The sequence below is a fragment of the Passer domesticus genome, chromosome W (assembly GCF_036417665.1).
Source record: "Passer domesticus isolate bPasDom1 chromosome W, bPasDom1.hap1, whole genome shotgun sequence".
Lineage (NCBI taxonomy): Eukaryota > Metazoa > Chordata > Aves > Passeriformes > Passeridae > Passer > Passer domesticus.
Window position 1 is genome coordinate 31,075,269 of NC_087511.1, and position 27,104 is coordinate 31,102,372.

Below are 27,104 nucleotides of genomic sequence, written 5' to 3' on the forward strand. Positions count from 1 at the left end.
CTGACATCAGGAACCTGGCCTGGTGAGTTTTGTTTCCCTGAGGAAAGGCCATCGTTCCTGTCCAGGGCCCGGTGGCCGGGAGTGGCCGGCTGCCTGCTGAAATTCCGCACGGATCAGGATACGTCCTAGATGCAAGGTGCCCCCACAGGTAACTGTGGCTGGTTTGACAGTGCGAAGTGCCTCCTGCAAACAGACATCAGGAACCTGGCCTGGTGCGTTTTGTTTCTCTGGAGAAAGGCCATAGTTCGTGTCCAGGGCCCGGTGGGCTGGAGTGCCCGGCTGCCTGCTGAAATTCCGCACCGATCAGGATGCCTCTCGGACCGAAGGTACCACCGCAGGCAACTGTTGCTGGTTTGACAGTGCCAAGTGCCTCCTGCAAACAGAGATGAGGAACCTGGCCTGGTGAGTTTTGTTTCTCAGGGGAAAGGCCATCGTTCGTGTCGAGGGCCGGATGGCCTGGAGTGGCCGGCTGCCTGCTGAAATTCCGCACCGATCAGGATGCCTCCCGGGCCGAAGGCACCACCACAGGCAACTGTGGCTGGTTTGACAGTGCCACGTGCCTCCTGAAAACTGACATCAGGAACCTGGCCTGGTGAGTTTTGTTTCTCTGAGGAAAGGCCATGGTTCATGTCCAGGGCCCGGTGGCCGGGAGTGGCCGGCTGCCTGCTGAAATTCCACACGGATCAGGATACGTCCTAGATGCAAGGTGCCCCCACAGGCAACTGTGTCTGGTTTGACAGTGCCAAGTGCCTCCTGCAAACTGACACCAGGAACCTGGCCTGGTGCGTTTTGTTTCTCTGTGGAAAGGCCATCGTTCGTGTCCAGGGCCCAGTGGCCCGGAGTGGCCGGCTGCCTGCTGAAATTCCGCACCGATCAGGATGCCTCCCAGACCGAAGGTACCACCGCAGGCAACTGTGGCTGGTTTGACAGTGCCAATTGCCGCCTGCAAACTGACAGCAGGAACCTGGCCTGGTGACTTTTGTTTCTAAGGGAAAGGCCATCGTTCGTGTCCAGGGCCCGGTGGCCCGGAGTGGCCGGCTGCCTGCTGAAATTCCGCACCGATCAGGATACGTCCTATATGTAAGGTGCCCCCCCAGGCAACGGTGGCTGGTTTGACAGTGCCAAGTGCCTCCTGCAAACTGACATCAGGAACCTGGCCTGCTGAATTTTGTTTCTAAGGGAAAGGCCATGGTTTAGATCCAGGGCCCGGTGGCCTGGAGCGGCCGGCTGCCTGCAGAAATTCCGCACCGATCAGGATGCCTCCCGGACTGAGGGAACCACGACAGGCAACTGTGGCTGGTTTGACAGTGCCACGTGCCTCCTGCAAACAGACATCAGGAACCTGGCCTGGTGCGTTTTGTTTCTCTGGGGAAAGGCCATAGTTCGTGTCCGGGGCCCGGTGGCCTGGAGTGCCCGGCTGCCTGCTGAAATTCCGCACCGATCAGGATGCCTCCCGGACCGAAGGTACCACCGGAGGCAACTGTGGCTGGTTTGACAGTGCCAAGTGCCTCCTGCAAACTGAGATGAGGAACCTGGCCTGGTGAGTTTTGTTTCTCAGGGGAAAGGCCATCGTTCGTGTCAAGGGCCCGATGGCCTGGAGTGGCCGGCTGCATGCTGAAATTCCGCACCGATCAGGATGCCTCCCGGACCGAAGGTACCACCGCAGGCAACTGTGGCTGGTTTGACAGTGCCACGTGCCTCCTGAAAACTGACATCAGGAACCTGGCCTGGTGAGTTTTGTTTCTCTGAGGAAAGGCCATGGTTCATGTCCAGGGCCCGGTGGCCGGGAGTGGCCGGCTGCCTGCTGAAATTCCGCACGGATCAGGATACGTCCTAGATGCAAGGTGCCCCCACAGGCAACTGTGGCTGGTTTGACAGTGCCAAGTGCCTCCTGCAAACTGACACCAGGAACCTGCCCTGGTGCGTTTTGTTTCTCTGTGGAAAGGCCATCGTTCGTGTCCAGGGCCCGGTGGCCCGGAGTGGCCGGCTGCCTGCTGAAATTCCGCACCGATCAGGATGCCTCCCGGACCGAAGGCACCACCACAGGCAACTGCGGCTGGTTTGACAGTGCCACGTGCCTCCTGCAAACTGACATCAGGAACCTGGCCTGGTGAGTTTTGTTTCCCTGAGGAAAGGCCATCGTTCCTGTCCAGGGCCCGGTGGCCGGGAGTGGCCGGCTGCCTGCTGAAATTCCGCACGGATCAGGATACGTCCTAGATGCAAGGTGCCCCCACAGGTAACTGTGGCTGGTTTGACAGTGCGAAGTGCCTCCTGCAAACAGACATCAGGAACCTGGCCTGGTGCGTTTTGTTTCTCTGGAGAAAGGCCATAGTTCGTGTCCAGGGCCCGGTGGGCTGGAGTGCCCGGCTGCCTGCTGAAATTCCGCACCGATCAGGATGCCTCTCGGACCGAAGGTACCACCGCAGGCAACTGTTGCTGGTTTGACAGTGCCAAGTGCCTCCTGCAAACAGAGATGAGGAACCTGGCCTGGTGAGTTTTGTTTCTCAGGGGAAAGGCCATCGTTCGTGTCGAGGGCCGGATGGCCTGGAGTGGCCGGCTGCCTGCTGAAATTCCGCACCGATCAGGATGCCTCCCGGGCCGAAGGCACCACCACAGGCAACTGTGGCTGGTTTGACAGTGCCACGTGCCTCCTGAAAACTGACATCAGGAACCTGGCCTGGTGAGTTTTGTTTCTCTGAGGAAAGGCCATGGTTCATGTCCAGGGCCCGGTGGCCGGGAGTGGCCGGCTGCCTGCTGAAATTCCACACGGATCAGGATACGTCCTAGATGCAAGGTGCCCCCACAGGCAACTGTGTCTGGTTTGACAGTGCCAAGTGCCTCCTGCAAACTGACACCAGGAACCTGCCCTGGTGAGTTTTGTTTCTCTGTGGAAAGGCCATCGTTCGTGTCCAGGGCCCAGTGGCCCGGAGTGGCCGGCTGCCTGCTGAAATTCCGCACCGATCAGGATGCCTCCCGGGCCGAAGGTACCACCACAGGCAACTGTGGCTGGTTTGACAGTGCCAAGTGCCTCCTGCAAACTGACAGCAGGAACCTGGCCTGGTGACTTTTGTTTCTAAGGGAAAGGCCATCGTTCGTGTCCAGGGCCCGGTGGCCCGGAGTGGCCGGCTGCCTGCTGAAATTCCGCACCGATCAGGATGCCTCCCAGACCGAAGGTACCACCGCAGGCAACTGTGGCTGGTTTGACAGTGCCAATTGCCGCCTGCAAACTGACAGCAGGAACCTGGCCTGGTGACTTTTGTTTCTAAGGGAAAGGCCATCGTTCGTGTCCAGGGCCCGGTGGCCCGGAGTGGCCGGCTGCCTGCTGAAATTCCGCACCGATCAGGATACGTCCTATATGTAAGGTGCCCCCCCAGGCAACTGTGGCTGGTTTGACAGTGCCAAGTGCCTCCTGCAAACTGACATCAGGAACCTGGCCTGCTGAATTTTGTTTCTAAGGGAAAGGCCATGGTTTAGATCCAGGGCCCGGTGGCCTGGAGCGGCCGGCTGCCTGCAGAAATTCCGCACCGATCAGGATGCCTCCCGGACTGAGGGAACCACGACAGGCAACTGTGGCTGGTTTGACAGTGCCACGTGCCTCCTGCAAACAGACATCAGGAACCTGGCCTGGTGCGTTTTGTTTCTCTGGGGAAAGGCCATAGTTCGTGTCCGGGGCCCGGTGGCCTGGAGTGCCCGGCTGCCTGCTGAAATTCCGCACCGATCAGGATGCCTCCCGGACCGAAGGTACCACCGGAGGCAACTGTGGCTGGTTTGACAGTGCCAAGTGCCTCCTGCAAACTGAGATGAGGAACCTGGCCTGGTGAGTTTTGTTTCTCAGGGGAAAGGCCATCGTTCGTGTCAAGGGCCCGATGGCCTGGAGTGGCCGGCTGCCTGCTGAAATTCCGCACCGATCAGGATGCCTCCCGGACCGAAGGCACCACCACAGGCAACTGTGGCTGGTTTGACAGTGCCACGTGCCTCCTGAAAACTGACATCAGGAACCTGGCCTGGTGAGTTTTGTTTCTCTGAGGAAAGGCCATGGTTCATGTCCAGGGCCCGGTGGCCGGGAGTGGCCGGCTGCCTGCTGAAATTCCGCACGGATCAGGATACGTCCTAGATGCAAGGTGCCCCCACAGGCAACTGTGGCTGGTTTGACAGTGCCAAGTGCCTCCTGCAAACTGACACCAGGAACCTGCCCTGGTGCGTTTTGTTTCTCTGTGGAAAGGCCATCGTTCGTGTCCAGGGCCCGGTGGCCCGGAGTGGCCGGCTGCCTGCTGAAATTCCGCACGGATCAGGATGCCTCCCGGACCGAAGGCACCACCACAGGCAACTGCGGCTGGTTTGACAGTGCCACGTGCCTCCTGCAAACTGACATCAGGAACCTGGCCTGGTGAGTTTTGTTTCCCTGAGGAAAGGCCATCGTTCCTGTCCAGGGCCCGGTGGCCGGGAGTGGCCGGCTGCCTGCTGAAATTCCGCACGGATCAGGATACGTCCTAGATGCAAGGTGCCCCCACAGGCAACTGTGGCTGGTTTGACAGTGCCACGTGCCTCCTGCAAACAGACATCAGGAACCTGGCCTGGTGCGTTTTGTTTCTCAGGGGAAAGGCCATCGTTCGTGTCCAGGGCCCGGTGGCCTGGAGTGGCCGGCTGCCTGCTGAAATTCCGCACCAATCAGGATGCCTCCCGGACTGAAGGTACCACGACAGGCATCTGCGGCTGGTTTGACAGTGCCAATTGCCGCCTGCAAACTGACTGCAGGAACCTGGCCTGGTGACTTGTGTTTCTAAGGGAAAGGCCATGGTTTAGATCCAGGGCCCGGTGGCCCGGAGTGGCCGGCTGCCTGCTGAAATTCCGCACGGATCAGGATGCCTCCTACATGCAAGGTGCCCCCACAGGCAACTGTGGCTGGTTTGACAGTGCCAAGTGCCTCCTGCAAACTGACACCAGGAACCTGGCCTGGTGCGTTTTGTTTCTCTGTGGAAAGGCCATCGTTCGTGTCCAGGGCCCGGTGGCCCGGAGTGGCCGGCTGCCTGCTGAAATTCCGCACCAATCATGATGCCTCCCGGCCTGAAGGTACCACGACAGGCAACTGTGGCTGGTTTGACAGTGCCAAGTGCCTCCTGCAAACAGACATGAGGAACCTGGCCTGGTGAGTTTTGTTTCTCAGGGGAAAGGCCATCGTTCGTGTCCAGGGCTCGATGGCCTGGAGTGGCCGGCTGCCTGCTGAAATTCCGCACCAATCAGGATGCCTCCCGGACTGAAGGTACCACCGCAGGCAACTGTGGCTGGTTTGACAGTGCCAAGTGCCTCCTGCAAACAGACATGTGGAACCTGGCCTGGTGAGTTTTGTTTCTCAGGGGAAAGGCCATCGTTCGTGTCCAGGGCCCGATGGCCTGGAGTGGCCGGCTGCCTGCTGAAATTCCGCACGGATCAGGATACGTCCTATATGCAAGGTGCCGCCCCAGGCAACTGTGGCTGGTTTGACAGTGCGAAGTGCCTCCTGCAAACTGACATCAGGAACCTGGCCTGGTGACTTTTGTTTCTCAGGGGAAAGGCCATAGTTCGTGTCCAGGGCCCGGTGGCCCGGAGTGGCCGGCTGCCTGCTGAAATTCCGCACCGATCAGGATGCCTCCCGGGCCGAAGGTACCACCACAGGCAACTGTGGCTGGTTTGACAGTGCCACGTGCCTCCTGCAAACTGACATCAGGAACCTGGCCTGGTGACTTTTGTTTCTCTGTGGAACGGCCATCGTTCGTGTCCAGGGCCCGGTGGCCCGGAGTGGCCGGCTGCCTGCTGAAATTCCGCACGGATCAGGATACCTCCTATATGTAAGGTGCCCCCCGAGGCAACTGTGGCTGGTTTGACAGTGCCAAGTGCCTCCTGCAAACTGACATCAGGAACCTGGCCTGCTGAATTTTGTTTCTAAGGGAAAGGCCATCGTTCGTGTCTAGGGCCCGGTGGCCTGGAGTGGCCGGCTGCCTGCTGAAATTCCTCACCAATCAGGATGCCTCCCGGACTAAAGGAACCACGACAGGCAACTGTGGCTGGTTTGACAGTGCCATGTGCCTCCTGCAAACGGACATCAGGAACCTGGCCTGGTGCGTTTTGTTTCTCTGGAGAAAGGCCATAGTTCGCGTCCAGGGCCCGGTGGGCTGGAGTGCCCGGCTGCCTGCTGAAATTCCGCACCGATCAGGATGCCTCTCGGACCGAAGGTACCACCGCAGGCAACTGTTGCTGGTTTGACAGTGCCAAGTGCCTCCTGCAAACAGAGATGAGGAACCTGGCCTGGTGAGTTTTGTTTCTCAGGGGAAAGGCCATCGTTCGTGTCAAGGGCCGGATGGCCTGGAGTGGCCGGCTGCCTGCTGAAATTCCGCACCGATCAGGATGCCTCCCGGGCCGAAGGCACCACCACAGGCAACTGTGGCTGGTTTGACAGTGCCACGTGCCTCCTGAAAACTGACATCAGGAACCTGGCCTGGTGAGTTTTGTTTCTCTGAGGAAAGGCCATGGTTCATGTCCAGGGCCCGGTGGCCGGGAGTGGCCGGCTGCCTGCTGAAATTCCGCACGGATCAGGATACGTCCTAGATGCAAGGTGCCCCCACAGGCAACTGTGGCTGGTTTGACAGTGCCAAGTGCCTCCTGCAAACAGACATCAGGAACCTGCCCTGGTGAGTTTTGTTTCTCTGTGGAAAGGCCATCGTTCGTGTCCAGGGCCCAGTGGCCCGGAGTGGCCGGCTGCCTGCTGAAATTCCGCACCGATCAGGATGCCTCCCGGGCCGAAGGTACCACCACAGGCAACTGTGGCTGGTTTGACAGTGCCAAGTGCCTCCTGCAAACTGACAGCAGGAACCTGGCCTGGTGACTTTTGTTTCTAAGGGAAAGGCCATCGTTCGTGTCCAGGGCCCGGTGGCCCGGAGTGGCCGGCTGCCTGCTGAAATTCCGCACCGATCAGGATGCCTCCCAGACCGAAGGTACCACCGCAGGCAACTGTGGCTGGTTTGACAGTGCCAATTGCCGCCTGCAAACTGACAGCAGGAACCTGGCCTGGTGACTTTTGTTTCTAAGGGAAAGGCCATCGTTCGTGTCCAGGGCCCGGTGGCCCGGAGTGGCCGGCTGCCTGCTGAAATTCCGCACCGATCAGGATACGTCCTATATGTAAGGTGCCCCCCCAGGCAACTGTGGCTGGTTTGACAGTGCCAAGTGCCTCCTGCAAACTGACATCAGGAACCTGGCCTGCTGAATTTTGTTTCTAAGGGAAAGGCCATGGTTTAGATCCAGGGCCCGGTGGCCTGGAGCGGCCGGCTGCCTGCAGAAATTCCGCACCGATCAGGATGCCTCCCGGACTGAGGGAACCACGACAGGCAACTGTGGCTGGTTTGACAGTGCCACGTGCCTCCTGCAAACAGACATCAGGAACCTGGCCTGGTGCGTTTTGTTTCTCTGGGGAAAGGCCATAGTTCGTGTCCGGGGCCCGGTGGCCTGGAGTGCCCGGCTGCCTGCTGAAATTCCGCACCGATCAGGATGCCTCCCGGACCGAAGGTACCACCGGAGGCAACTGTGGCTGGTTTGACAGTGCCAAGTGCCTCCTGCAAACTGAGATGAGGAACCTGGCCTGGTGAGTTTTGTTTCTCAGGGGAAAGGCCATCGTTCGTGTCAAGGGCCCGATGGCCTGGAGTGGCCGGCTGCCTGCTGAAATTCCGCACCGATCAGGATGCCTCCCGGACCGAAGGCACCACCACAGGCAACTGTGGCTGGTTTGACAGTGCCACGTGCCTCCTGAAAACTGACATCAGGAACCTGGCCTGGTGAGTTTTGTTTCTCTGAGGAAAGGCCATGGTTCATGTCCAGGGCCCGGTGGCCGGGAGTGGCCGGCTGCCTGCTGAAATTCCGCACGGATCAGGATACGTCCTAGATGCAAGGTGCCCCCACAGGCAACTGTGGCTGGTTTGACAGTGCCAAGTGCCTCCTGCAAACTGACACCAGGAACCTGCCCTGGTGCGTTTTGTTTCTCTGTGGAAAGGCCATCGTTCGTGTCCAGGGCCCGGTGGCCCGGAGTGGCCGGCTGCCTGCTGAAATTCCGCACGGATCAGGATGCCTCCCGGACCGAAGGCACCACCACAGGCAACTGCGGCTGGTTTGACAGTGCCACGTGCCTCCTGCAAACTGACATCAGGAACCTGGCCTGGTGAGTTTTGTTTCCCTGAGGAAAGGCCATCGTTCCTGTCCAGGGCCCGGTGGCCGGGAGTGGCCGGCTGCCTGCTGAAATTCCGCACGGATCAGGATACGTCCTAGATGCAAGGTGCCCCCACAGGCAACTGTGGCTGGTTTGACAGTGCCACGTGCCTCCTGCAAACAGACATCAGGAACCTGGCCTGGTGCGTTTTGTTTCTCAGGGGAAAGGCCATCGTTCGTGTCCAGGGCCCGGTGGCCTGGAGTGGCCGGCTGCCTGCTGAAATTCCGCACCAATCAGGATGCCTCCCGGACTGAAGGTACCACGACAGGCATCTGCGGCTGGTTTGACAGTGCCAATTGCCGCCTGCAAACTGACTGCAGGAACCTGGCCTGGTGACTTGTGTTTCTAAGGGAAAGGCCATGGTTTAGATCCAGGGCCCGGTGGCCCGGAGTGGCCGGCTGCCTGCTGAAATTCCGCACGGATCAGGATGCCTCCTACATGCAAGGTGCCCCCACAGGCAACTGTGGCTGGTTTGACAGTGCCAAGTGCCTCCTGCAAACTGACACCAGGAACCTGGCCTGGTGCATTTTGTTTCTCTGTGGAAAGGCCATCGTTCGTGTCCAGGGCCCGGTGGCCCGGAGTGGCCGGCTGCCTGCTGAAATTCCGCACCAATCATGATGCCTCCCGGCCTGAAGGTACCACGACAGGCAACTGTGGCTGGTTTGACAGTGCCAAGTGCCTCCTGCAAACAGACATGAGGAACCTGGCCTGGTGAGTTTTGTTTCTCAGGGGAAAGGCCATCGTTCGTGTCCAGGGCTCGATGGCCTGGAGTGGCCGGCTGCCTGCTGAAATTCCGCACCAATCAGGATGCCTCCCGGACTGAAGGTACCACCGCAGGCAACTGTGGCTGGTTTGACAGTGCCAAGTGCCTCCTGCAAACAGACATGTGGAACCTGGCCTGGTGAGTTTTGTTTCTCAGGGGAAAGGCCATCGTTCGTGTCCAGGGCCCGATGGCCTGGAGTGGCCGGCTGCCTGCTGAAATTCCGCACGGATCAGGATACGTCCTATATGCAAGGTGCCGCCCCAGGCAACTGTGGCTGGTTTGACAGTGCGAAGTGCCTCCTGCAAACTGACATCAGGAACCTGGCCTGGTGACTTTTGTTTCTCAGGGGAAAGGCCATAGTTCGTGTCCAGGGCCCGGTGGCCCGGAGTGGCCGGCTGCCTGCTGAAATTCCGCACCGATCAGGATGCCTCCCGGGCCGAAGGTACCACCACAGGCAACTGTGGCTGGTTTGACAGTGCCACGTGCCTCCTGCAAACTGACATCAGGAACCTGGCCTGGTGACTTTTGTTTCTCTGTGGAACGGCCATCGTTCGTGTCCAGGGCCCGGTGGCCCGGAGTGGCCGGCTGCCTGCTGAAATTCCGCACGGATCAGGATACCTCCTATATGTAAGGTGCCCCCCGAGGCAACTGTGGCTGGTTTGACAGTGCCAAGTGCCTCCTGCAAACTGACATCAGGAACCTGGCCTGCTGAATTTTGTTTCTAAGGGAAAGGCCATCGTTCGTGTCTAGGGCCCGGTGGCCTGGAGTGGCCGGCTGCCTGCTGAAATTCCTCACCAATCAGGATGCCTCCCGGACTAAAGGAACCACGACAGGCAACTGTGGCTGGTTTGACAGTGCCATGTGCCTCCTGCAAACGGACATCAGGAACCTGGCCTGGTGCGTTTTGTTTCTCTGGAGAAAGGCCATAGTTCGCGTCCAGGGCCCGGTGGGCTGGAGTGCCCGGCTGCCTGCTGAAATTCCGCACCGATCAGGATGCCTCTCGGACCGAAGGTACCACCGCAGGCAACTGTTGCTGGTTTGACAGTGCCAAGTGCCTCCTGCAAACAGAGATGAGGAACCTGGCCTGGTGAGTTTTGTTTCTCAGGGGAAAGGCCATCGTTCGTGTCAAGGGCCGGATGGCCTGGAGTGGCCGGCTGCCTGCTGAAATTCCGCACCGATCAGGATGCCTCCCGGGCCGAAGGCACCACCACAGGCAACTGTGGCTGGTTTGACAGTGCCACGTGCCTCCTGAAAACTGACATCAGGAACCTGGCCTGGTGAGTTTTGTTTCTCTGAGGAAAGGCCATGGTTCATGTCCAGGGCCCGGTGGCCGGGAGTGGCCGGCTGCCTGCTGAAATTCCGCACGGATCAGGATACGTCCTAGATGCAAGGTGCCCCCACAGGCAACTGTGGCTGGTTTGACAGTGCCAAGTGCCTCCTGCAAACAGACATCAGGAACCTGCCCTGGTGAGTTTTGTTTCTCTGTGGAAAGGCCATCGTTCGTGTCCAGGGCCCAGTGGCCCGGAGTGGCCGGCTGCCTGCTGAAATTCCGCACCGATCAGGATGCCTCCCGGGCCGAAGGTACCACCACAGGCAACTGTGGCTGGTTTGACAGTGCCAAGTGCCTCCTGCAAACTGACAGCAGGAACCTGGCCTGGTGACTTTTGTTTCTAAGGGAAAGGCCATCGTTCGTGTCCAGGGCCCGGTGGCCCGGAGTGGCCGGCTGCCTGCTGAAATTCCGCACCGATCAGGATGCCTCCCAGACCGAAGGTACCACCGCAGGCAACTGTGGCTGGTTTGACAGTGCCAATTGCCGCCTGCAAACTGACAGCAGGAACCTGGCCTGGTGACTTTTGTTTCTAAGGGAAAGGCCATCGTTCGTGTCCAGGGCCCGGTGGCCCGGAGTGGCCGGCTGCCTGCTGAAATTCCGCACCGATCAGGATACGTCCTATATGTAAGGTGCCCCCCCAGGCAACGGTGGCTGGTTTGACAGTGCCAAGTGCCTCCTGCAAACTGACATCAGGAACCTGGCCTGCTGAATTTTGTTTCTAAGGGAAAGGCCATGGTTTAGATCCAGGGCCCGGTGGCCTGGAGCGGCCGGCTGCCTGCAGAAATTCCGCACCGATCAGGATGCCTCCCGGACTGAGGGAACCACGACAGGCAACTGTGGCTGGTTTGACAGTGCCACGTGCCTCCTGCAAACAGACATCAGGAACCTGGCCTGGTGCGTTTTGTTTCTCTGGGGAAAGGCCATAGTTCGTGTCCGGGGCCCGGTGGCCTGGAGTGCCCGGCTGCCTGCTGAAATTCCGCACCGATCAGGATGCCTCCCGGACCGAAGGTACCACCGGAGGCAACTGTGGCTGGTTTGACAGTGCCAAGTGCCTCCTGCAAACTGAGATGAGGAACCTGGCCTGGTGAGTTTTGTTTCTCAGGGGAAAGGCCATCGTTCGTGTCAAGGGCCCGATGGCCTGGAGTGGCCGGCTGCCTGCTGAAATTCCGCACGGATCAGGATACGTCCTAGATGCAAGGTGCCCCCACAGGCAACTGTGGCTGGTTTGACAGTGCCAAGTGCCGCCTGCAAACTGAGTTGAGGAACCTGGGCTGGTGAGTTTTGTTTCTCAGGGGAAAGGCCATCGTTCGTGTCAAGGGCCCGATGGCCTGGAGTGGCCGGCTGCCTGCTGAAATTCCGCACCGATCAGGATGCCTCCCGGACCGAAGGCACCACCACAGGCAACTGTGGCTGGTTTGACAGTGCCACGTGCCTCCTGAAAACTGACATCAGGAACCTGGCCTGGTGAGTTTTGTTTCTCTGAGGAAAGGCCATGGTTCATGTCCAGGGCCCGGTGGCCGGGAGTGGCCGGCTGCCTGCTGAAATTCCGCACGGATCAGGATACGTCCTAGATGCAAGGTGCCCCCACAGGCAACTGTGGCTGGTTTGACAGTGCCAAGTGCCTCCTGCAAACTGACACCAGGAACCTGCCCTGGTGCGTTTTGTTTCTCTGTGGAAAGGCCATCGTTCGTGTCCAGGGCCCGGTGGCCCGGAGTGGCCGGCTGCCTGCTGAAATTCCGCACGGATGAGGATGCCTCCCGGACCGAAGGCACCACCACAGGCAACTGCGGCTGGTTTGACAGTGCCACGTGCCTCCTGCAAACTGACATCAGGAACCTGGCCTGGTGAGTTTTGTTTCCCTGAGGAAAGGCCATCGTTCCTGTCCAGGGCCCGGTGGCCGGGAGTGGCCGGCTGCCTGCTGAAATTCCGCACGGATCAGGATACGTCCTAGATGCAAGGTGCCCCCACAGGCAACTGTGGCTGGTTTGACAGTGCCACGTGCCTCCTGCAAACAGACATCAGGAACCTGGCCTGGTGCGTTTTGTTTCTCAGGGGAAAGGCCATCGTTCGTGTCCAGGGCCCGGTGGCCTGGAGTGGCCGGCTGCCTGCTGAAATTCCGCACCAATCAGGATGCCTCCCGGACTGAAGGTACCACGACAGGCATCTGCGGCTGGTTTGACAGTGCCAATTGCCGCCTGCAAACTGACTGCAGGAACCTGGCCTGGTGACTTGTGTTTCTAAGGGAAAGGCCATGGTTTAGATCCAGGGCCCGGTGGCCCGGAGTGGCCGGCTGCCTGCTGAAATTCCGCACGGATCAGGATGCCTCCTACATGCAAGGTGCCCCCACAGGCAACTGTGGCTGGTTTGACAGTGCCAAGTGCCTCCTGCAAACTGACACCAGGAACCTGGCCTGGTGCGTTTTGTTTCTCTGTGGAAAGGCCATCGTTCGTGTCCAGGGCCCGGTGGCCCGGAGTGGCCGGCTGCCTGCTGAAATTCCGCACCAATCAGGATGCCTCCCGGACTGAAGGTACCACGACAGGCAACTGTGGCTGGTTTGACAGTGCCAAGTGCCTCCTGCAAACAGACATGAGGAACCTGGCCTGGTGAGTTTTGTTTCTCAGGGGAAAGGCCATCGTTCGTGTCCAGGGCCCGATGGCCTGGAGTGGCCGGCTGCCTGCTGAAATTCCGCACCAATCAGGATGCCTCCCGGACTGAAGGTACCACCGCAGGCAACTGTGGCTGGTTTGACAGTGCCAAGTGCCTCCTGCAAACAGACATGTGGAACCTGGCCTGGTGAGTTTTGTTTCTCAGGGGAAAGGCCATCGTTCGTGTCCAGGGCCCGATGGCCTGGAGTGGCCGGCTGCCTGCTGAAATTCCGCACGGATCAGGATACGTCCTATATGCAAGGTGCCGCCCCAGGCAACTGTGGCTGGTTTGACAGTGCGAAGTGCCTCCTGCAAACTGACATCAGGAACCTGGCCTGGTGACTTTTGTTTCTCAGGGGAAAGGCCATAGTTCGTGTCCAGGGCCCGGTGGCCCGGAGTGGCCGGCTGCCTGCTGAAATTCCGCACCGATCAGGATGCCTCCCGGGCCGAAGGTACCACCACAGGCAACTGTGGCTGGTTTGACAGTGCCACGTGCCTCCTGCAAACTGACATCAGGAACCTGGCCTGGTGACTTTTGTTTCTCTGTGGAACGGCCATCGTTCGTGTCCAGGGCCCGGTGGCCCGGAGTGGCCGGCTGCCTGCTGAAATTCCGCACGGATCAGGATACCTCCTATATGTAAGGTGCCCCCCGAGGCAACTGTGGCTGGTTTGACAGTGCCAAGTGCCTCCTGCAAACTGACATCAGGAACCTGGCCTGCTGAATTTTGTTTCTAAGGGAAAGGCCATCGTTCGTGTCTAGGGCCCGGTGGCCTGGAGTGGCCGGCTGCCTGCTGAAATTCCTCACCAATCAGGATGCCTCCCGGACTAAAGGAACCACGACAGGCAACTGTGGCTGGTTTGACAGTGCCACGTGCCTCCTGCAAACGGACATCAGGAACCCGGCCTGGTGCGTTTTGTTTCTCTGGAGAAAGGCCATAGTTCGCGTCCAGGGCCCGGTGGGCTGGAGTGCCCGGCTGCCTGCTGAAATTCCGCACCGATCAGGATGCTTCTCGGACCGAAGGTACCACCGCAGGCAACTGTTGCTGGTTTGACAGTGCCAAGTGCCTCCTGCAAACAGAGATGAGGAACCTGGCCTGGTGAGTTTTGTTTCTCAGGGGAAAGGCCATCGTTCGTGTCAAGGGCCGGATGGCCTGGAGTGGCCGGCTGCCTGCTGAAATTCCGCACCGATCAGGATGCCTCCCGGGCCGAAGGCACCACCACAGGCAACTGTGGCTGGTTTGACAGTGCCACGTGCCTCCTGAAAACTGACATCAGGAACCTGGCCTGGTGAGTTTTGTTTCTCTGAGGAAAGGCCATGGTTCATGTCCAGGGCCCGGTGGCCGGGAGTGGCCGGCTGCCTGCTGAAATTCCGCACGGATCAGGATACGTCCTAGATGCAAGGTGCCCCCACAGGCAACTGTGGCTGGTTTGACAGTGCCAAGTGCCTCCTGCAAACAGACATCAGGAACCTGGCCTGGTGCGTTTTGTTTCTCTGGAGAAAGGCCATAGTTCGTGTCCAGGGCCCGGTGGGCTGGGGTGCCCGGCTGCCTGCTGAAATTCCGCACCGATCAGGATGCCTCTCGGACCGAAGGTACCACCGCAGGCAACTGTTGCTGGTTTGACAGTGCCAAGTTCCTCCTGCAAACAGAGATGAGGCACCTGGCCTGGTGAGTTTTGTTTCTCAGGGGAAAGGCCATCGTTCGTGTCAAGGGCCGGATGGCCCGGTGTGGCCGGCTGCCTGCTGAAATTCCGCACCGATCAGGATGCCTCCCGGGCCGAAGGCACCACCACAGGCAACTGTGGCTGGTTTGACAGTGCCACGTGCCTCCTGAAAACTGACATCAGGAACCTGGCCTGGTGAGTTTTGTTTCTCTGAGGAAAGGCCATGGTTCATGTCCAGGGCCCGGTGGCCGGGAGTGGCCGGCCGCCTGCTGAAATTCCACACGGATCAGGATACGTCCTAGATGCAAGGTGCCCCCACAGGCATCTGCGGCTGGTTTGACAGTGCCATGTGCCTCCTGCAAACTGACACCAGGAACCTGCCCTGGTGAGTTTTGTTTCTCTGTGGAAAGGCCATCGTTCGTGTCCAGGGCCCGGTGGCCCGGAGTGGCCGGCTGCCTGCTGAAATTCCGCACCGATCAGGATGCCTCCCGGGCCGAAGGTACCACCGGAGGCAACTGTGGCTGGTTTGACAGTGCCAAGTGCCTCCTGCAAACTGACAGCAGGAACCTGGCCTGGTGACTTTTGTTTCTAAGGGAAAGGCCATCGTTCGTGTCCAGGGCCCGGTGGCCCGGAGTGGCCGGCTGCCTGCTGAAATTCCGCACCGATCAGGATGCCTCCCAGACCGAAGGTACCACCGCAGGCAACTGTGGCTGGTTTGACAGTGCCAAGTGCCTCCTGCAAACTGAGATGAGGAACCTGGCCTGGTGAGTTTTGTTTCTAAGGGAAAGGCCATGGTTGATATCCAGGGCCCGGTGGCCCAGAGTGGCCGGCTGCCTGCTGAAATTCCGCACGGATCAGGATACGTCCTATATGTAAGGTGCCCCCCCAGGCAACTGCGGCTGGTTTGACAGTGCCAAGTGCCTCCTGCAAACTGACATCAGGAACCTGGCCTGCTGAATTTTGTTTCGAAGGGAAAGGCCATGGTTTAAATCCAGGGCCCGGTGGCCTGGAGCGGCCGGCTGCCTGCAGAAATTCCGCACCGATCAGGATGCCTCCCGGACTGAGGGAACCACGACAGGCAACTGTGGCTGGTTTGACAGTGCCACGTGCCTCCTGCAAACAGACATCAGGAACCTGGCCTGGTGCGTTTTGTTTCTCTGGGGAAAGGCCATAGTTCGTGTCCGGGGCCCGGTGGCCTGGAGTGCCCGGCTGCCTGCTGAAATTCCGCACCGATCAGGATGCCTCCCGGACCGAAGGTACCACCGCAGGCAACTGTGGCTGGTTTGACAGTGCCAAGTGCCTCCTGCAAACTGACAGCAGGAACCTGGCCTGGTGAGTTTTGTTTCTCAGGGGAAAGGCCATCGTTCATGTCAAGGGCCCGATGGCCTGGAGTGGCCGGCTGCCTGCTGAAATTCCGCACCGATCAGGATGCCTCCCGGACCGAAGGCACCACCACAGGCAACTGTGGCTGGTTTGACAGTGCCACGTGCCTCCTGAAAACTGACATCAGGAACCTGGCCTGGTGAGTTTTGTTTCTCTGAGGAAAGGCCATGGTTCATGTCCAGGGCCCGGTGGCCGAGAGTGGCCGGCTGCCTGCTGAAATTCCGCACGGATCAGGATACGTCCTAGATGCAAGGTGCCCCCACAGGCAACTGTGGCTGGTTTGACAGTGCCAAGTGCCTCCTGCAAACTGACACCAGGAACCTGCCCTGGTGCGTTTTGTTTCTCTGTGGAAAGGCCATCGTTCTTGTCCAGGGCCCGGTGGCCCGGAGTGGCCGGCTGCCTGCTGAAATTCCGCACCGATCAGGATGCCTCCCGGACCGAAGGTACCACCGCAGGCAACTGTGGCTGGTTTGACAGTGCCAAGTGCCTCCTGCAAACTGAGATGAGGAACCTGGCCTGGTGAGTTTTGTTTCTCAGGGGAAAGGCCATCGTTCGTGTCAAGGGCCCGATGGCCTGGAGTGGCCCGCTGCCTGCTGAAATTCCGCACCGATCAGGATGCCTCCCGGACCGAAGGCACCACCACAGGCAACTGCGGCTGGTTTGACAGTGCCACGTGCCTCCTGCAAACTGACACCAGGAACCTGGCCTGGTGAGTTTTGTTTCTCTGTGGAACGGCCATCGTTCGTGTCCAGGGCCCGGTGGCCCGGAGTGGCCGGCTGCCTGCTGAAATTCCGCACGGATCAGGATACCTCCTATATGTAAGGTGCCCCCCCAGGCAACTGTGGCTGGTTTGACAGTGCCAAGTGCCTCCTGAAAACTGACATCAGGAACCTGGCCTGCTGAATTTTGTTTCTCTGAGGAAAGGCCATAGTTCGTGTCCAGGGCCCGGTGGGCTGGAGTGCCCGGCTGCCTGCTGAAATTCCGCACCGATCAGGATGCCTCTCGGACCGAAGGTACCACCGCAGGCAACTGTTGCTGGTTTGACAGTGCCAAGTGCCTCCTGCAAACAGAGATGAGGAACCTGGCCTGGTGAGTTTTGTTTCTCAGGGGAAAGGCCATCGTTCGTGTCAAGGGCCGGATGGCCTGGGGTGGCCGGCTGCCTGCTGAAATTCCGCACCGATCAGGATGCCTCCCGGGCCGAAGGCACCACCACAGGCAACTGTGGCTGGTTTGACAGTGCCACGTGCCTCCTGAAAACTGACATCAGGAACCTGGCCTGGTGAGTTTTGTTTCTCTGAGGAAAGGCCATGGTTCATGTCCAGGGCCCGGTGGCCGGGAGTGGCCGGCTGCCTGCTGAAATTCCTCACGGATCAGGATACGTCCTAGATGCAAGGTGCCCCCACAGGCAACTGTGGCTGGTTTGACAGTGCCAAGTGCCTCCTGCAAACTGACACCAGGAACCTGCCCTGGTGCGTTTTGTTTCTCTGTGGAAAGGCCATCGTTCGTGTCCAGGGCCCGGTGGCCCAGAGTGGCCGGCTGCCTGCTGAAATTCCGCACCGATCAGGATGCCTCCCGGGCCGAAGGTACCACCACAGGCAACTGTGGCTGGTTTGACAGTGCCAAGTGCCTCCTGCAAACTGACAGCAGGAACCTGGCCTGGTGACTTTTGTTTCTAAGGGAAAGGCCATCGTTCGTGTCCAGGGCCCGGTGGCCCGGAGTGGCCGGCTGCCTGCTGAAATTCCGCACCGATCAGGATGCCTCCCGGACCGAAGGTACCACCGCAGGCAACTGTGGCTGGTTTGACAGTGCCAAGTGCCTCCTGCAAACTGAGATGAGGAACCTGGCCTGGTGAGTTTTTTTTCTAAGGGAAAGGCCATGGTTGATATCCAGGGCCCGGTGGCCCGGAGTGGCCGGCTGCCTGCTGAAATTCCGCACGGATCAGGATACGTCCTAGATGCAAGGTGCCCCCACAGGCAACTGTGGCTGGTTTGACAGTGCCAAGTGCCTCCTGCAAACTGACACCAGGAACCTGCCCTGGTGCGTTTTGTTTCTCTGTGGAAAGGCCATCGTTCTTGTCCAGGGCCCGGTGGCCCGGAGTGGCCGGCTGCCTGCTGAAATTCCGCACCGATCAGGATGCCTCCCGGACCGAAGGTACCACCGCAGGCAACTGTGGCTGGTTTGACAGTGCCAAGTGCCTCCTGCAAACTGAGATGAGGAACCTGGCCTGGTGAGTTTTGTTTCTCAGGGGAAAGGCCATCGTTCGTGTCAAGGGCCCGATGGCCTGGAGTGGCCCGCTGCCTGCTGAAATTCCGCACCGATCAGGATGCCTCCCGGACCGAAGGCACCACCACAGGCAACTGCGGCTGGTTTGACAGTGCCACGTGCCTCCTGCAAACTGACACCAGGAACCTGGCCTGGTGAGTTTTGTTTCTCTGTGGAACGGCCATCGTTCGTGTCCAGGGCCCGGTGGCCCGGAGTGGCCGGCTGCCTGCTGAAATTCCGCACGGATCAGGATACCTCCTATATGTAAGGTGCCCCCCCAGGCAACTGTGGCTGGTTTGACAGTGCCAAGTGCCTCCTGAAAACTGACATCAGGAACCTGGCCTGCTGAATTTTGTTTCTCTGAGGAAAGGCCATAGTTCGTGTCCAGGGCCCGGTGGGCTGGAGTGCCCGGCTGCCTGCTGAAATTCCGCACCGATCAGGATGCCTCTCGGACCGAAGGTACCACCGCAGGCAACTGTTGCTGGTTTGACAGTGCCAAGTGCCTCCTGCAAACAGAGATGAGGAACCTGGCCTGGTGAGTTTTGTTTCTCAGGGGAAAGGCCATCGTTCGTGTCAAGGGCCGGATGGCCTGGGGTGGCCGGCTGCCTGCTGAAATTCCGCACCGATCAGGATGCCTCCCGGGCCGAAGGCACCACCACAGGCAACTGTGGCTGGTTTGACAGTGCCACGTGCCTCCTGAAAACTGACATCAGGAACCTGGCCTGGTGAGTTTTGTTTCTCTGAGGAAAGGCCATGGTTCATGTCCAGGGCCCGGTGGCCGGGAGTGGCCGGCTGCCTGCTGAAATTCCTCACGGATCAGGATACGTCCTAGATGCAAGGTGCCCCCACAGGCAACTGTGGCTGGTTTGACAGTGCCAAGTGCCTCCTGCAAACTGACACCAGGAACCTGCCCTGGTGCGTTTTGTTTCTCTGTGGAAAGGCCATCGTTCGTGTCCAGGGCCCGGTGGCCCAGAGTGGCCGGCTGCCTGCTGAAATTCCGCACCGATCAGGATGCCTCCCGGGCCGAAGGTACCACCACAGGCAACTGTGGCTGGTTTGACAGTGCCAAGTGCCTCCTGCAAACTGACAGCAGGAACCTGGCCTGGTGACTTTTGTTTCTAAGGGAAAGGCCATCGTTCGTGTCCAGGGCCCGGTGGCCCGGAGTGGCCGGCTGCCTGCTGAAATTCCGCACCGATCAGGATGCCTCCCGGACCGAAGGTACCACCGCAGGCAACTGTGGCTGGTTTGACAGTGCCAAGTGCCTCCTGCAAACTGAGATGAGGAACCTGGCCTGGTGAGTTTTTTTTCTAAGGGAAAGGCCATGGTTGATATCCAGGGCCCGGTGGCCCGGAGTGGCCGGCTGCCTGCTGAAATTCCGCACGGATCAGGATACGTCCTATAGGTAAGGTGCCCCCCCAGGCAACTGTGGCTGGTTTGACAGTGCCAAGTGCCTCCTGCAAACTGACATCAGGAACCTGGCCTGCTGAATTTTGTTTCTAAGGGAAAGGCCATGGTTTAGATCCAGGGCCCGGTGGCCTGGAGCGGCCGGCTGCCTGCAGAAATTCCGCACGGATCAGGATGCCTCCCGGACCGAAGGTACCACCGCAGGCAACTGTGGCTGGTTTGACAGTGCCAAGTGCCTCCTGCAAACAGTCATCAGGAACCTGGCCTGGTGCGTTTTGTTTCTCTGGGGAAAGGCCATAGTTCGTGTCCGGGGCCCGGTGGCCTGGAGTGCCCGGCTGCCTGCTGAAATTCCGCACCGATCAGGATGCCTCCCGGACCGAAGGTACCACCGCAGGCAACTGTGGCTGGTTTGACAGTGCCATGTACCTCCTGCAAACTGAGATGAGGAACCTGGCCTGGTGAGTTTTGTTTCTCAGGGGAAAGGCCATCGTTCGTGTCAAGGGCCCGATGGCCTGGAGTGGCCGGCTGCCTGCTGAAATTCCGCACGGATCAGGATACGTCCTAGATGCAAGGTGCCCCCACAGGCAACTGTGGCTGGTTGGACAGTGCCAAGTGCCTCCTGCAAACTGACACCAGGAACCTGCCCTGGTGCGTTTTGTTTCTCTGTGGAAAGGCCATCGTTCGTATCCAGGGCCCGGTGGCCCGGAGTGGCCGGCTGCCTGCTGAAATTCCGCACCGATCAGGATGCCTCCCGGGCCGAAGGCACCACCACAGGCAACTGCGGCTGGTTTGACAGCGCCACGTGCCTCCTGCAAACTGACATCAGGAACCTGGCCTGGTGAGTTTTGTTTCCCTGAGGAAAGGCCATCGTTCCTGTCCAGGGCCCGGTGGCCCGGAGTGGCCGGCTGCCTGCTGAAATTCCGCACGGATCAGGATGCCTCCTACATGCAAGGTGCCCCCACAGGCAACTGTGGCTTGTTTGACAGTGCCAAGTGCCTCCTGCAAACTGACATCAGGAACCTGGCCTGGTGAGTTTTGTTTCTCTGTGGAAAGGCCATCGTTCGTGTCCAGGGCCCGGTGGCCCGGAGTGGCCGGCTGCCTGCTGAAATTCCGCACCAATCAGGATGCCTCCCGGACTGAAGGTACCACGACAGGCAACTGTGGCTGGTTTGACAGTGCCAAGTGCCTCCTGCAAACAGACATGAGGAACCTGGCCTGGTGAGTTTTGTTTCTCAGGGGAAAGGCCATCGTGCGTGTCCAGGGCCCGATGGCCTGGAGTGGCCGGCTGCCTGCTGAAATTCCGCACCAATCAGGATGCCTCCCGGACTGAAGGTACCACCGCAGGCAACTGTGGCTGGTTTGACAGTGCCAAGTGCCTCCTGCAAAAAGACATGTGGAACCTGGCCTGGTGAGTTTTGTTTCTCAGGGGAAAGGCCATCGTTCGTGTCCAGGGCCCGATGGCCTGGAGTGGCCGGCTGCCTGCTGAAATTCCGCACGGATCAGGATACGTCCTATATGCAAGGTGCCGCCCCAGGCAACTGTGGCTGGTTTGACAGTGCGAAGTGCCTCCTGCAAACTGACATCAGGAACCTGGCCTGCTGAATTTTGTTTCTAAGGGAAAGGCCATCGTTCGTGTCTAGGGCCCGGTGGCCTGGAGTGGCCGGCTGCCTGCTGAAATTCCACACCGATCAGGATCCCTCCGGGACCGAAGGGACCACCACAGGCAACTGTGGCTGGTTTGACAGTGCCACGTGCCTCCTGCAAACAGACATCAGGAACCTGGCCTGGTGACTTGTGTTTCTAAGGGAAAGGCCATGGTTTAGATCCAGGGCCCGGTGGCCCGGAGTGGCCGGCTGCCTGCTGAAATTCCGCACGGATCAGGATGCCTCCTACATGCATGGTGCCCCCACAGGCAACTGTGGCTGGTTTGACAGTGCCAAGTGCCTCCTGCAAACTGACACCAGGAACCTGGCCTGGTGCGTTTTGTTTCTCTGTGGAAAGGCCATCGTTCGTGTCCAGGGCCCGGTGGCCCGGAGTGGCCGGCTGCCTGCTGAAATTCCGCACCAATCAGGATGCCTCCCGGACTGAAGGTACCACGACAGGCAACTGTGGCTGGTTTGACAGTGCCACGTGCCTCCTGCAAACTGACATCAGGAACCTGGCCTGGTGACTTTTGTTTCTCAGGGGAAAGGCCATCGTTCGTGTCCAGGGCCCGATGGCCTGGACTGGCCGGCTGCCTGCTGAAATTCCGCACCAATCAGGATGCCTCCCGGACTGAATGTACCACCGCAGGCAACTGTGGCTGGTTTGACAGTGCCACGTGCCTCCTGCAAACAGACATCAGGAACCTGGCCTGGTGACTTTTGTTTCTCAGGGGAAAGGCCATCGTTCGTGTCCAGGGCCCGGTGGCCCGGAGTGGCCGGCTGCCTGCTGAAATTCCGCACGGATCAGGATGCCTCCTACATGCATGGTGCCCCCACAGGCAACTGTGGCTGGTTTGACAGTGCCAAGTGCCTCCTGCAAACTGACACCAGGAACCTGGCCTGGTGCGTTTTGTTTCTCTGTGGAACGGCCATCGTTCGTGTCCAGGGCCCGGTGGCCCGGAGTGGCCGGCTGCCTGCTGAAATTCCGCACGGATCAGGATACCTCCTATATGTAAGGTGCCCCCACAGGCAACTGTGGCTGGTTTGACAGTGCCAAGTGCCTCCTGCAAACTGACATCAGGAACCTGGTCTGCTGAATTTTGTTTCTAAGGGAAAGGCCATCGTTCGTGTCTAGGGCCCGGTGGCCTGGAGTGGCCGGCTGCCTGCTGAAATTCCACACCGATCAGGATCCCTCCGGGACCGAAGGGACCACCACAGGCAACTGTGGCTGGTTTGACAGTGCCACGTGCCTCCTGCAAACAGACATCAGGAACCTGGCCTGGGGCGTTTTGTTTCTCTGGAGAAAGGCCATAGTTCGTGTCCAGGGCCCGGTGGGCTGGAGTGCCCGGCTGCCTGCTGAAATTCCGCACCGATCAGGATGCCTCTCGGACCGAAGGTACCACCGCAGGCAACTGTGGCTGGTTTGGCAGTGCCAAGTGCCTCCTGCAAACTGACACCAGGAACCTGCCCTGGTGCGTTTTGTTTCTCTGTGGAAAGGCCATCGTTCGTGTCCAGGGCCCGGTGGCCCGGAGTGGCCGGCTGCCTGCTGAAATTCCGCACCGATCAGGATGCCTCCCGGGCCGAAGGTACCACCACAGGCAACTGTGGCTGGTTTGACAGTGCCAAGTGCCTCCTGCAAACTGACAGCAGGAACCTGGCCTGGTGACTTTTGTTTCTAAGGGAAAGGCCATCGTTCGTGTCCAGGGCCCGGTGGCCCGGAGTGGCCGGCTGCCTGCTGAAATTCCGCACCGATCAGGATGCCTCCCAGACCGAAGGTACCACCGCAGGCAACTGTGGCTGGTTTGACAGTGCCAAGTGCCTCCTGCAAACTGAGATGAGGAACCTGGCCTGGTGAGTTTTGTTTCTCAGGGGAAAGGCCATCGTTCGTGTCCAGGGCCCGGTGGCCCGGAGTGGCCGGATGCCTGCTGAAATTCCGCACGGATCAGGATGCCTCCTAGATGCAAGGTGCCCCCTCAGGCAACTGTGGCTGGTTTGACAGTGCCACGTGCCTCCTGCAAACAGACATGAGGAACCTGGCTTGGTGAGTTTTGTTTCTCAGGGGAAAGGCCATCGTGCGTGTCCAGGGCCCGATGGCCTGGAGTGGCCGGCTGCCTGCTGAAATTCCGCACCAATCAGGATGCCTCCCGGACTGAAGGTACCACCGCAGGCAACTGTGGCTGGTTTGACAGTGCCAAGTGCCTCCTGCAAAAAGACATGTGGAACCTGGCCTGGTGAGTTTTGTTTCTCAGGGGAAAGGCCATCGTTCGTGTCCAGGGCCCGATGGCCTGGAGTGGCCGGCTGCCTGCTGAAATTCCGCACGGATCAGGATACGTCCTATATGCAAGGTGCCGCCCCAGGCAACTGTGGCTGGTTTGACAGTGCGAAGTGCCTCCTGCAAACTGACATCAGGAACCTGGCCTGCTGAATTTTGTTTCTAAGGGAAAGGCCATCGTTCGTGTCTAGGGCCCGGTGGCCTGGAGTGGCCGGCTGCCTGCTGAAATTCCACACCGATCAGGATCCCTCCGGGACCGAAGGGACCACCACAGGCAACTGTGGCTGGTTTGACAGTGCCACGTGCCTCCTGCAAACAGACATCAGGAACCTGGCCTGGTGCGTTTTGTTTCTCTGGGGAAAGGCCATAGTTCGTGTCCGGGGCCCGGTGGCCTGGAGTGGCCGGCTGCCTGCTGAAATTCCGCACCGATCAGGATGCCTCCCGGACCGAAGGTACCACCACAGGCAACTGTGGCTGGTTTGACAGTGCCACGTGCCTCCTGAAAACTGACATCAGGAACCTGGCCTGGTGAGTTTTGTTTCTCTGAGGAAAGGCCATGGTTCATGTCCAGGGCCCGGTGGCCGGGAGTGGCCGGCTGCCTGCTGAAATTCCGCACGGATCAGGATACGTCCTAGATGCAAGGTGCCCCCACAGGCAACTGTGGCTGGTTTGACAGTGCCAAGTGCCTCCTGCAAACTGACACCAGGAACCTGCCCTGGTGCGTTTTGTTTCTCTGTGGAAAGGCCATCGTTCGTGTCCAGGGCCCGGTGGCCCGGAGTGGCCGGCTGCCTGCTGAAATTCCGCACGGATCAGGATGCCTCCTACATGCATGGTGCCCCCACAGGCAACTGTGGCTGGTTTGACAGTGCCAAGTGCCTCCTGCAAACAGACATGAGGAACCGGGCCTGGTGCGTTTTGTTTCTCTGTGGAAAGGCCATCGTTCGTGTCCAGGGCCCGGTGGCCCGGAGTGGCCGGCTGCCTGCTGAAATTCCGCACCAATCAGGATGCCTCCCGGACTGAAGGTACCACGACAGGCAACTGTGGCTGGTTTGACAGTGCCAAGTGCCTCCTGCAAACAGACATGAGGAACCTGGCCTGGTGAGTTTTGTTTCTCAGGGGAAAGGCCATCGTTCGTGTCCAGGGCCCGATGGCCTGGAGTGGCCGGCTGCCTGCTGAAATTCCGCACCAATCAGGATGCCTCCCGGACTGAAGGTACCACCGCAGGCAACTGTGGCTGGTTTGACAGTGCGAAGTGCCTCCTGCAAACTGACATCAGGAACCTGGCCTGGTGACTTTTGTTTCTCAGGGGAAAGGCCATCGTTCGTGTCCAGGGCCCGGTGGCCCGGAGTGGCCGGCTGCCTGCTGAAATTCCGCACCGATCAGGATGCCTCCCGGGCCGAAGGTACCACCACAGGCAACTGTGGCTGGTTTGACAGTGCCACGTGCCTCCTGCAAACTGACACCAGGAACCTGGCCTGGTGCGTTTTGTTTCTCTGTGGAACGGCCATCGTTCGTGTCCAGGGCCCGGTGGCCCGGAGTGGCCGGCTGCCTGCTGAAATTCCGCAGGGATCAGGATACCTCCTATATGTAAGGTGCCCCCACAGGCAACTGTGGCTGGTTTGACAGTGCCAAGTGCCTCCTGCAAACTGACATCAGGAACCTGGCCTGCTGAATTTTGTTTCTAAGGGAAAGGCCATCGTTCGTGTCTAGGGCCCGGTGGCCTGGAGTGGCCGGCTGCCTGCTGAAATTCCACACCGATCAGGATCCCTCCGGGACCGAAGGGACCACCACAGGCAACTGTGGCTGGTTTGACAGTGCCACGTGCCTCCTGCAAACAGACATCAGGAACCTGGCCTGGTGCGTTTTGTTTCTCTGGAGAAAGGCCATAGTTCGTGTCCAGGGCCCGGTGGGCTGGAGTGCCCGGCTGCCTGCTGAAATTCCGCACCGATCAGGATGCCTCTCGGACCGAAGGTACCACCGCAGGCAACTGTTGCTGGTTTGACAGTGCCAAGTGCCTCCTGCAAACAGAGATGAGGAACCTGGCCTGGTGAGTTTTGTTTCTCAGGGGAAAGGCCATCGTTCGTGTCAAGGGCCCGATGGCCTGGAGTGGCCGGCTGCCTGCTGAAATTCCGCACCGATCAGGATGCCTCCCGGACCGAAGGCACCACCACAGGCAACTGTGGCTGGTTTGACAGTGCCAAGTGCCTCCTGCAAACTGACACCAGGAACCTGCCCTGGTGCGTTTTGTTTCTCTGTGGAAAGGCCATCGTTCGTGTCCAGGGCCCGGTGGCCCGGAGTGGCCGGCTGCCTGCTGAAATTCCGCACCGATCAGGATGCCTCCCGGGCCGAAGGTACCACCACAGGCAACTGTGGCTGGTTTGACAGTGCCAAGTGCCTCCTGCAAACTGACAGCAGGAACCTGGCCTGGTGAGTTTTGTTTCTCTGAGGAAAGTCCATGGTTCATGTCCAGGGCCCGGTGGCCCGGAGTGGCCGGCTGCCTGCTGAAATTCCTCACGGATCAGGATGCCTCCTACATGCAAGGTGCCCCCACAGGCAACTGTGGCTGGTTTGACAGTGCCACGTGCCTCCTGCAAACTGACACCAGGAACCTGGCCTGGTGCGTTTTGTTTCTCTGTGGAAAGGCCATCGTTCGTGTCCAGGGCCCGGTGGCCCGGAGTGGCCGGCTGCCTGCTGAAATTCCGCACGGATCAGGATACGTCCTATATGTAAGGTGCCCCCCCAGGCAACTGTGGCTGGTTTGACAGTGCCAAGTGCCTCCTGCAAAGTGACATCAGGAACCTGGCCTGCTGAATTTTGTTTCTAAGGGAAAGGCCATCGTTCGTGTCTAGGGCCCGGTTTCCTGGAGTGGCCGGCTGCCTGCTGAAATTCCGCACCAATCAGAATGCCTCCCGGACTAAAGGAACCACGATAGGCAACTGTGGCTGGTTTGACAGTGCCACGTGCCTCCTGCAAACAGACATCAGGAACCTGGCCTGGTGCGTTTTGTTTCTCTGGGGAAAGGCCATAGTTCGTGTCCAGGGCCCGGTGGCCTGGAGTGCCCGGCTGCCTGCTGAAATTCCGCACCGATCAGGATGCCTCCAGGACCGAAGGTACCACCGCAGGCAACTGTTGCTGGTTTGACAGTGCCAAGTGCCTCCTGCAAACTGAGATGAGGAACCTGGCCTGGTGAGTTTTGTTTCTCAGGGGAAAGGCCATCGTTCGTGTCCAGGGCCCGGTGGCCCGGAGTGGCCGGATGCCTGCTGAAATTCCGCACGGATCAGGATGCCTCCTAGATGCAAGGTGCCCCCTCAGGCAACTGTGGCTGGTTTGACAGTGCCACGTGCCTCCTGCAAACTGACATCAGGAACCTGGCCTGGTGAGTTTTGTTTCTCTGGGGAAAGGCCATCGTTCCTGTCCGGGGCCGGGTGGCCCCGAGTGGCCTGCTGCCTGCTGAAATTCCACACAGATCAGGATGCCTCCCGGACTGAAGGTACCACGACAGGCATCTGC